Here is an 11,579-nt window from a genome sequence, read left to right as displayed (position 1 = left end):
CTGTAATTTATTTTCTTTTCTTCTCTGTTGAATAAAGAGAATATTTTATGACTTCCAAGTGTATACTATTCCCAGCAAAGAAAGTTCTTATTTGCCTTCTGCTTCCCAGAAAAATTTTCTTGAAATTTTATTCTAAAACTTGGCTGGCCTCTCGATCATTTGGCCCCTACCTATCAAGTCCTTGGTAATATCATCTGTCTGTTCTAATGAGAAAACCAAGGATGCACTTGTGTGTTTAATACACCTTAGAGATCAGTGAGAGCTGAAAGCACTCTTAGAGATGGTTTAATTTATACCATCATTATTCACAGGCAAAGAACATGAGGGACAGAGATTTTTAGTTGCCTAAATCCTCAGAGCTCTTCTGTAGCAGAGCTAGGATTAGAATTTAGGTCTTTGGCACTTCAAAGCAGTAACATTTGAGAAGAGTAATTCAGAATAGCCCATATCTTTAAAACAAGTGCTTTAAAACATTTCTATTTCTATCTGAATGCAAGATGATTAAGACAGGCTCAAATGCATGCTATATTTTATAAAATCAGTGTTCCACTATTTTAATAAGCACTATTCAAGGATTTCAATTAACTTGGTCAGAAGATACACGACAACCTCAACAAAAAGCCTATGTTTATCGAATTAAAAAAAAAGATTCTGATGCCTCTAGGTTCCTCAGAGCAATACCAAAAGATGTGCTGAATTTTATCTCATCTACTTTATCTACAACATGAGTTTTATCACCTACTTTTATCTCATCTAGTATATCTACATATCTAATCTAGAATTTCATACTGTTCATACTGTTCATGGGGTTCTCAAGGCAAGAATACTGAAGTGGTTTGCCATGCCCTTCACCACCCAGATAATCACGATGGTGTGATCACTCACCTAGAGCCAGACATCCTGGAATGTGAAATCAAGTGGGCCTTAGGAAGCATCACTACGAACAAAGCTAGTGGAGGTGATGGAATTCCAGTTGAGCTATTTCAAATCCTGAAAGATGATGCTGTGAAAGTGCTGCACTCAATATGCCAGCAAATTTGGAAAACACAGCAGTGGCCACAGGACTGGAAAAGGTCAGTTTTCTTTCCAATCCCTAAGAAAGGCAATGCCAAAGAATGCCCAAACTACAGCACAATTGCACTCATCTCACACACTAGTAAAGTAATGCTCAAAATTCTCCAAGCCAGGCTTCAACAATATGTGAACCGTGAACTTCCAGATGTTCAAGCTGGTTTTAGAAAAGGCAGAGGAACCAGAGATCAAATTGCCAACATCTGCTGGATCATCGAAAGAGCAAGGGAATTCCAGAAAAACACCTATTACTACTTTACTGAATATGCCAAAGCCTTTGACTGGGTGGATGACAACAAACTGTGGAAAATTCTGAAAGAGATGGGAATACCGGACCACCTGACCTGCCTCTTGAGAAATCTGTATGCAGGTCAGGAAGCAACAGTTAGAAATGGACATGGAACAACAGACTGGTTCCAAATAGGAAAAGGAGTATGTCAAGGCTGTATATCGTCACCCTGCTTCTTTAACTTATATGCAGAGTACATCATGAGAAACGCTGGGCTGGATGAAGCACAAGCTGGAATCAAGACTGCTGGGAGGAATATCAATAACCTCAGATATGCAGATGACACCACCCTTATGGCAGAAAGTGAAGAGGAACTAAAGAGTGTCTTGATGAAAGTGAAAGAGGAGAGTGAAAAAGTTGGCTTAAAGCTCAACATTCAGAAAACTAAGATCATGGCATCCGGTCCCATCACTTCATGGCAAATAGATGCGGAAACAGTGCAAACAGTGGCAGACTTTATTTTCCTGGGCTCCAAAATCACTGCAGATGGTGATTGCAGCCATGAAATTAAAAGATGCTTGCTCCTTAGGAGAAAAGTTATGACCACGTACACAGCATATTAAAAAGCAGAGACATTACTTTGCCAACAAAGGTCTGTCTAGTCAAAGCTATGGTTTTTCCAGTCATCTTGTATGGATTGATATTTGGACTATAAAGAAAACTGAGCGCCAAAGAATTGATGCTTTTGAACTGTTGTGTTGAAGGATACTCCTGAGGTTCCCTTGGACTGCAAGGAGATCCAACCAGTCCATCCTAAAGGAGATCAGTCCTGAATATTCATTGGAAGGACTGATGTTGAAGTTGAAACTCCTATACTTTGGCCACCTGATGCGAATAGCTGACTCATTAGAAAAGACCCTGATGCTGGGAAAGATTGAAGGCGGGAGGAGAAGGGGACAACTGAGGATGAGATAGTTGGATGGCATCAGCAACAAAATGGACATGAGTTTGAGTAAACTCTGGGAGTTCACGATGGACAGGGAGGCCTGGCGTGCTTCAGTCCATGGCCTCGCAAAGAGTCAGACACGACTGAGCAACTGAACTGAACTGAATCTAGAATTGCCAAATGGCAATTTCAGATTAGATATTGAAAGTCATATCTATCACCAAATAGTTAAAATGAGAATGAACTTTAGTTATAATTTGCTTATTTCTGACAATGCAGTATACAGCCAAGGTCATATAATTTAAATATTAATAATGCCAAATTTTAATATATTTGTCAATGTTATCAAAATAGCCATATTAACTTTGTACTGTGTTTGGCATCAAAAATATACTTTAATTCTTATAACATGAATAGCAAAATTTCCTTGTTAATGTCTGATTATAAAAATGGCAGCAATAAATGTTAACAATATACTAAGACTTAGATTACTTTTACTGCAAAAAATTTAAGTGATCCCAGTATAACTGAAGTTTTTAGGTCACTTGAAATAGTATGCCCTGGGATTTCATTGCTAAATTTTCCAAAGGGCATTTAATGTTGGCATTGACTTGTTGGCTATTTACGCTCATTGGTGGGGCATACAACTCTGAATATAATTGCAAATGGTTTCTGATTTCCTGCACCCATCCCCCACCAAAAGAATTTCTAAATGCTGAGAGTATTTTATCCATTCTGAGTAAATCTTTGGCATATTTTCAAATAGACAAGTACTGGCCTTGTCTAATAATTTGCCTGACCTATTATGGCCCTCAAGGACTTTATTGACTAGCACTGTGGGCTTTAGAACACAGAATAGAACATATTCTTTTGGAATCTATTTTGCAGAGTTCTTGGTGGCATTGCCTAGAGCACACACATTGTCAAAACTCTTTGATTAAACATGTAAGCCCTCAACCTAATTAATTTTCAAAGAGGATTCTACAGATTCCAGGATGGTCCTTACCACTCTAACTTCTTTTACTGTTTATACTATAAAACTGGTAAAGCTATTTAATATTCCTATGACAGTTTTGAATTATTCCATTTTGAATATTATAAATTTGGAGCACAGATGTCACCAACATGAAGTTACTGTATACAAGGCTTGAAGTCATTAAAAACTAAAGTTCCTCAAACTTTAATATGCATAAAAATGACCTGAGAGTCTTGCTAAGATGTAGATTCCAATTCAGTAGGTCTGGGGTGGAATCTGAGGCTCTTCATTTTCAACAAGGTCCTGGGTGATGCTGATGCTGCTGGTCCTTTATCAGTTCAGTTCAGTTCAGTCGCTCAGTCATGTCTGACTCTTTGTGAGCCAATGGACTGCGGCACGCCAGGCCTGCTGTCCATCACTAACTCCCAGAGTTTACTCAAACTCATGTCCATTGCATTGCTGATGCCATCCAACTATCTCATCCTCTGTTATCTCCTTCTCCTCCCACCTTCAATCTTTCCCAGCATCGGGGTCTTTTCTAATGAGTCAGCTCTTCGCATCAGGTGGCCAAAGTATAGGAGTTTCAACTTCAACATCAGTCCTTCCAATGAATATTCAGGACTGATCTTTTAGGATGGATTGGTTAGATCTCCTTGCAGTCCAAGGGACTTTTAAGAGTCTTCTCCAACACTACAGTTCAAAAGCATCAATTCTTTGGCGTTCAGCTTTCTTTACACTCCAACTCTCATATCCATACATGACTACTGGAAAAACCATAGCTTTGACTAGACGGACCTTTGTTGGCAAAGTAATGTCTCTGCTTTTTAATATGCTGTGTACGTGGTCATAACTTATCTCACAAGGAGTAAGCGTCTTTTGATTTCATGGCTGCAATCACCATCTGCAGTGATTTTGGAGCCCAGGAAAATAAAGTCTGCCACTGTTTGCACTGTTTCCGCATCTATTTGCCATGAAGTGATGGGACCGGATGCCATGATCTTAGTTTTCTGAATGTTGAGCTTTAAGCCAACTTTTTCACTCTCCTCTTTCACTTTCATCAAGACACTCTTTAGTTCCTCTTCACTTTCTGCCATAAGGGTGGTGTCATCTGCATATCTGAGGTTATTGATATTCCTCCCAGCAGTCTTGATTCCAGCTTGTGCTTCATCCAGCCCAGCGTTTCTCATGATGTACTCTGCATATAAGTTAAAGAAGCAGGGTGACGATATACAGCCTTGACATACTCCTTTTCCTATTTGGAACCAGTCTGTTGTTCCATGTCCATTTCTAACTGTTGCTTCCTGACCTGCATACAGATTTCTCAAGAGGCAGGTCAGGTAGTCTGGTATTCCCATCTCTTTCAGAATTTTCCACAGTTTGTTGTCATCCACCCAGTCAAAGGCTTTGGCATATTCAGTAAAATAGTAATAGATGTTTTTCTGGAATTCCCTTGCTTTTTTGATGATCCAGCAGATGTTAGGAATTTGATCTCTGGTTCCTCTGCCTTTTCTAAAACCAGCTTGAACATCTGGAAGTTCACGGTTCACATATTGTTGAAGCCTGGCTTGGAGAATTTTGAGCATTACTTTACTAGTGTGTGAGATGAGTGCAATTGTGCTGTAGTTTGGGCATTCTTTGGCATTGCCTTTCTTAGGGATTGGAAAGAAAACTGACCTTTTCCAGTCCTGTGGCCACTGCTGTGTTTTCCAAATTTGCTGGCATATTGAGTGCAGCACTTTCACAGCATTATCTTTTAGGATTTGAAATAGCTCAACTGGAATTCCATCACCTCCACTAGCTTTGTTCGTAGTGATGCTTCCTAAGGCCCACTTGACTTCGCATTCCAGGATGTCTGGCTCTAGGTGAGTGATCACACCATCGTGATTATCTGGGTCGTGAAAAAATTTTTGTATAGTTCTTCTGTGTATTCCTGCCACCTCTTCTTAATATCTTCTGCTTTTGTTCTGTCCATAGCATTTCTGTCCTTTATTGAGACCATCTTTGCATGAAATGTTCCCTTGCATGAAATGTTCCTTTGCATGAAATGTATAGAAATGAATTCTAATTTTCTTGAAGAGATCTTTAGTCTTTCCCATTCTATTGTTTTCCTCTGTTTCTTTGCACTGATCACTGAGGAAGGCTTTCTTATCTCTCTTTGCTCTTCTTTGGAACTCTGCATTCAAATGGGCATATCTATAGCAAGGCTCTAAGAGACACACCAAATAAAATCAAGTGATGACTTATGGTAGCTTATTCTTTAAGATTCTCCTCCTACTTTATGTTAACTCTGCACTTCAAAAGAATTGAATATGAAGGGTAGGGGCTGCCAAGTGTGGACACACAATGGAGAAACAGGACTCTTTTCTACCCCTCTGTAAGTTTGCAGGTTGGCTCAAAGAGGATAAGCCTTAGATGTTTACATGACAGGGTCTGTGTGCTATACTGGAGGAGTTTTTCCCGAAGCTAGCCCATGAGTCTCAGGGTCAGTTCAGTTCTGATGGAATGGTCATATGGAAAGAGATGAAGGTGCCTGGGATGACTTTCTATATCAACTCTTTGTAAGATTTTCAGAAGACACTTGTTATGAATATAAATGCAATTAGATCCTTTTGTATGCAAGTTTGTAGATATATATGGATCTGTATCCATATGTACATTTATGTGGGTTTACTTCAAATTAGAAGGAGGAAGATACAATTTTTTTCCAACCAACATCACAGAGAACATTAATATATAATCATAACTGAGTTTGCATCTCTTTCAGTTTTCCATCCACCATTCCATCTGTCATTTCATCATATTGTTATAGCTATTATTTGACATCTTGTCTTTATCACCTCATCTATCAATAAATAGACAATATCTCCTTAGACAATACTTCCTGTTTGTGTCTAACATGGAATTCAATTTCCATGAATTTCACAGTTCTGTGAACCCCAAAAATATTTAATATGACTATTGGGTTAAATTATCTATGCCATATATAATCAGTTATTTAGTGATAAGCAAACAAATTCTTTATATATCATATCTTCTAAACTTTTTCCCATTTTAAAATTAATGACATGGTGAGAAAGTACAGGAGAAATGAATTCAATAGCTAGTTTCTTTTTCATGGTAAAGTCTATACCACAGAAACCAGTATATGTGACTTTAGAAAACTGTCTTCATTTAATTTGGTCACTGTCCTGTTACAAACAGATCACTATTCTGCAATGGGATATTAAGTAGAAGTATATTCCCTATCAAATATTAAATACAATGAAAAATTTCTCTCTTAAATTAGAGAAACTGCATTCCTTAAAAGCATTTATGAATCAATATTCATATGATAATAAATATCCCCTACCTGCAAAAGGTGAATGAGAAAATCATGTTAAAGTTATTACCTTTACAAGAATTCAATTTTAAATTACATTTCAAAGAACTCCCAGTGGAGCTGAGAAACAGGCAAGTAAATTCTATACTGTTTCCAGGTACTTAGTAGACATAATATACATTTCATTATCTGCATGTGTAAACCTTTAGGGATAAAAAAGATATGAACACATAAAACATTTGTTCCTGTAGTAATGATACATGCTTTAATAACCTTGAGGAATAAACTAGAAAAATCCATCTTTAAGAAATCACATTCAGTACTTTATACAGAAGACACAAATATAATAGACAATGGATTAAAAAAAAACCTGCTGCTTCTCAAGCATGACTTATGATATTGTTATTACATTTAAATAAAAGTAACTTCCAAGTTCTATTTAGAAATAAGTCTCTGCATTGCTATCTAGGAGGAATTTAAATGGATTTATATTTGGAGTTCATATGTTTGTATATAAATCTAAAGAATATTTCTCCTTGTTTATCAGTAATCTGGGAATCGTGTTTGGAAACACTGGTTTTTCATCATATATTTTAAAAATTGCAGTTGAGCTGAGTATTTTTTGTTGTATCATGCACATAAATATAACTTCCCTGGTGGCTCACATGGTAAAGCATCTGACTACAATGCGGGAGACCCAGGTTCAATCCCTGGGTTGGGAAGATCCCCAAAGGAGGAAAAGGCAGCCCACTCCAGTATTCTTGCCTGGAAAATCCCATGGACGGAGGAGCATGGTAGGCTACAGTCCATGGGTCCTTAGTAGACAAAATAAATGCACATAAATATATGTCTGTATTACACAACCATTAAAATAAAAAATGCCTATTTTAACTCTTGGTCATCAGTTCCTCATGGCACTGGTTCCACTAACAAGAGGTGTTTTTCTGATCTGATTATATCATACATCACCAGGAAATTTACATATTACCTAATTCATATGGATAAGAACCCATACCAAAACTCTTGAAAAGGTTTTTATTAATTCACAATGACATTAGTGACATGAGACACACTGAGGTACAAACTGTGATTAAGCCAACTAATAATTTCTTATATTTAAATAAACCATATATATTTTCCTAATTATGAAGTTCTCTGTGAGGTGATACCATCCCAATAACTTATTGATTTTTTACCTATGATGGTTTAGAGTCAGAGCACAGAAGAATGGGACTCATGTGTCAAGAACACCAGCCCATAACCTTAAACTGTTGTCATGACTTGCACATGTACATTCTGTGATGCCTGGGTCACTGTTCATGATTTGTGATCCATTTTTAACTGTAATAGTAAATCAATATGTGTGTAATTACATAAAATGCTGCCACAGATTTGAGCAAAAACTGAGTGGTTTGCTTGCATATCCATTTATAAGTCCTGAGTGGACACATAACAGTGCTTCACTGTTTTTAATATGATTAAATTTATAAAGAATGTGATAAAATATAGTTTAACACTTGGCCTTTGTGGTACATCAGTAAATTTTCTTTTAAGTGATAAGGTATAATACCAATTGTATTTTTTTTTAATTTATTTGTTTTAATTGGATGCTAATTATTTTACAATATTGTAGTGGTTTTTGCCATACATTGGCATGAATCATCCATGGGTGTACATGTATCCCCCATCCTGAACCCTCTTCCCACCTCGCTCCCCATCCCACCCCTCAGAGTCATAAAAATGTGGAACGCTTCATGAATTTGCATGTCATCCTTGCGCAGGGGCCATGCTAATCTCTGTATTGTTACAATTTTAGTATATGTGCTGCAGAAGTGAACACCCAACTGTATTTTTAGACAAGTGATATATATGACCAAAAATTACCTTTAAGAACATAGAAATGAAGAAAGTACTTACAGTTACCATTGAGAAAATACAAAATGATTAGTTGCGTTGAAGTTTCTAGTTAGATGTAGGTGCCAAAGTAGTCAATTGTATTCCTTTTATTAATTGACCAAGATGTGACATTATGAAACTGATTACTTTTTAAAGTATAATACAATGGCTGACATATTTTAGCTCCAATTTCCATCAAGAATTCTTCGAAACATGTTATCATGAGTCCATCCTTGCTGATAGGAAAAGCACTTATCCAGGCATGGGCAATACATTCACTCTTGCAGTGCAGCAGAGTACCAACTGATAAATCATCCACTCTGGGATTTGATGTCAGAGGTTAAAAGGACTGCTTTTGTTCTAATATTAGTATGTTATCATTGGATAAAGCTCAGCTCTATAACACTATAATTACAATGTATATTTTTCTTTCTCTGATAATGACAATGGCAGAAACTGATAAAGTTTGATATATGTTCCACATCAAATATTCCCTTGTTCTATTGATCACTGCCTACTTCAAATAATTTACCTCTCTCAACCACCCCCCCCCCCCCAAAGTAATGCAGGAAGCTGCAAGAAAAATAAAGTGTGAGATGTTGCAACTAGATTCTGAGTATCCATGATGTCTGTAATTAATTTTTGGAAAAGAGACAAGTTCAGATTACCCACATTTTGTCTTGATCTCTAAAGATGCCCAATTCAATGTGATTCATTTATTGTTAATTCCTTGCCTTTCTCCTGGATGCCATTGGAGCAGGCCTTCTGCACAATGGTTTTGGTGAACTTGCTATATTCATTTAATATTTATTCAAAATCAGGTTTTTTATATACAAAAACATATTATTTCTTCTTTTCCAATCTACAGAACTTCTATTTCCTTTTCTTGTCTTATTTACTAGGTCGGACTTCCAGGATAATGTTGGATAAGAGTTGTGAGAGAGGACGTTCTTATCTTCTTCCCAGTCTTGGGGGGTGGAGAAGTTTCTCACCATTAAATATGATGTTAGATGTTCTTTGTAAATGTTCTTTATCAAGCTGAGGAAATTTCTTCTGTTACTAGTTTTCTTAAGAGTTTTTAAAAAATTATCATAAACATGTATTAAATTTTCTCCAGTGTTATTCCTGAAGCAATTGACATAATCATATGATTTTTCTTTTCTTGCCTGTAGATGTTGTGGATTATACTGATTGATTTTTGAGTATTGGATCAGCTTTGTATATCCGGGGAAAAAAATCCCATTGTATGTGAAAATCTATTTGTTCACTGTTGGATTCAATTTGTTAGTATTATTGCAGGAAGGTGGACCCTCTCCAGGGCCCGAAACTGGGCTCTTGTCTAACATTTGGAAATGAATTGTCCGAGGAGATACATGTGCTGACAAAGCAAGAGATTTTATTGGGAAAGGGCACCCGGTGGAGAGCAGTAGGGTAAGGGAACCCAGAAGAACTGCTCTGCTGCGTGGCTCTCAGTATCCGGTTTTATGGGGATGGGATTAGTTGCCAGGTGGTCTTTGACCAATCATTCTAATTAAGAGTCTTTCCTGGTGGCGCACGCATCGCTCACCCAAGATGGATGCTAGCGAGAGGGATTCTGGGAAGTGGACGGACACGCGGTGTCTCCTTTCGACCTTTCCCGAACTCTTCCGGTTGGTGGTGACTTATTAGTTTCGTATTCCTTATCAGGATCTCCTGTCATAAAACAACTCATGCAAATGGTTACTATGGTGCCTGGCCAGGGTGGGCGGTTTCAATCAGTGTGCTTCCCCTAACAGTATTGTGTTGAGAATTTTTGTGTTTATGTTTATGAGTAATGTTGGTTTGTAGCTTTATGTTAAAACATTGGTCTGGTTTTAATACACTGTGGTGTACCTAGGGGAGAGTGTTCATTTAGAGGATGAATAGTTACTGGCTGACTGAAATATACCAAGGTGATCCCCAGATCAAGAAGAGAACTGAGGCCTTCCACCACAACCTGGGAGTGCTTATTGGAAACGCTAGTTATGTCTACTAGTGAGTATTCCCAGAGAAAAACTTGAATGGATTTTTCTAAGACATTTTGAATTGGTTTCCTGGGGTTGCTGTAACAAAGAACAGTCAGCCCTTGGTAGCTGCTGATGCACAGCAGGTAACTTCCTGCTGATAAAGGAAGGTCCAAGGTAAAATGCTATTTTACATAAGGGATTCAGCACTTGGTATCTATGGAAGAAAGAGGTGTCCTGGAACCAATCCCCAAGTATACTAAAGGAGGACAATACCACAAACTGGATGCTTTAAAAACAACAGAAATTTATTCTTTCAGTTCTGAAGGCTAGAAGTTCAAAATGAAGGCATTAGGAGGATCAGGCTCTCTCTGAAGTCTCTAGGGAAGAACTTCTCATTGCTCCTCCCCTTCAGGGGGGGTCCACCTCTGGTGTTGTAGGGCTTGCAGCAGCTGCACCACAGCAACCAGCTTCTGTCACCACTTGTCACCACTTCCTCATGTGTCCCCTCTGTCTCCACGTCTGTCATGGCCTTCTTGAGAGCATTAGTTGTAGACTGAGTGCTCACCCTGACACTTCAACCAATACAGTTACTCTAATCCAGTAACCAAAAACATCATGCAGACACATTTTACTGGGGCCTCTAACTTCCTCTCAGGGAGGTCCCCACATAAATTTCCTAGATCCATAGGAAATTCATACTGAGAGGGAGGATGAAATCCAAAGCTTACTCAGTTTTCCCATCCTGATGTTTGGTTTCTTCTCCTGTCTGGTCCTCTAATTCCCCACACTTAGTAAAACAGCAGATAAGGTTCCCACATACCCCATTTCCTCACAAGAATGTGTTGAGGTTTTTTTTTTTTTTTTTTGGTGGGGGAAATGTTATTTAATCTGATAACCCAGATCAGGATGTGATGAGAAATTCTACTACTCCTTTAAAATGAACAGAAATGAATAAATGCACATTTAAGAGGCATCTTTGACAGCTGCATTAACTTGCATCAAAAGTAGGCCTTTGAGGGTCAGCAATGGCAATGGCTGCTAGAAAAGACCCTTTGGAGCAGATGGGCACTTAGCTTTCTGATCCTGCCAGGTACCTCGTTTCCTACTTTGCACTTCCAGCTGCCCTGCTTGCCAACAGCCCGTGTGTATGGAGGTCT

At 38.1% G+C, this 11,579-nt stretch overlaps 1 non-coding gene across 1 annotated transcript; it reads right to left on the bottom strand.

Moving 5' to 3' along the window:
• Positions 1 to 8,277: 8,277 nt before the first annotated feature.
• On the bottom strand, positions 8,278 to 8,381 carry LOC139179366 (U6 spliceosomal RNA). The gene has a single exon (XR_011563736.1). It is a non-coding gene; the product is annotated as a U6 spliceosomal RNA (small nuclear RNA).
• Between the last annotated feature and the right edge of the window lie 3,198 nt (positions 8,382 to 11,579).

The sequence above is a fragment of the Bos indicus genome, chromosome 2 (genome assembly GCF_029378745.1).
Source record: "Bos indicus isolate NIAB-ARS_2022 breed Sahiwal x Tharparkar chromosome 2, NIAB-ARS_B.indTharparkar_mat_pri_1.0, whole genome shotgun sequence".
NCBI classification, from domain to species: Eukaryota; Metazoa; Chordata; class Mammalia; order Artiodactyla; family Bovidae; genus Bos; species Bos indicus.
This window is presented reverse-complemented; position numbering and strand designations above follow the sequence as displayed.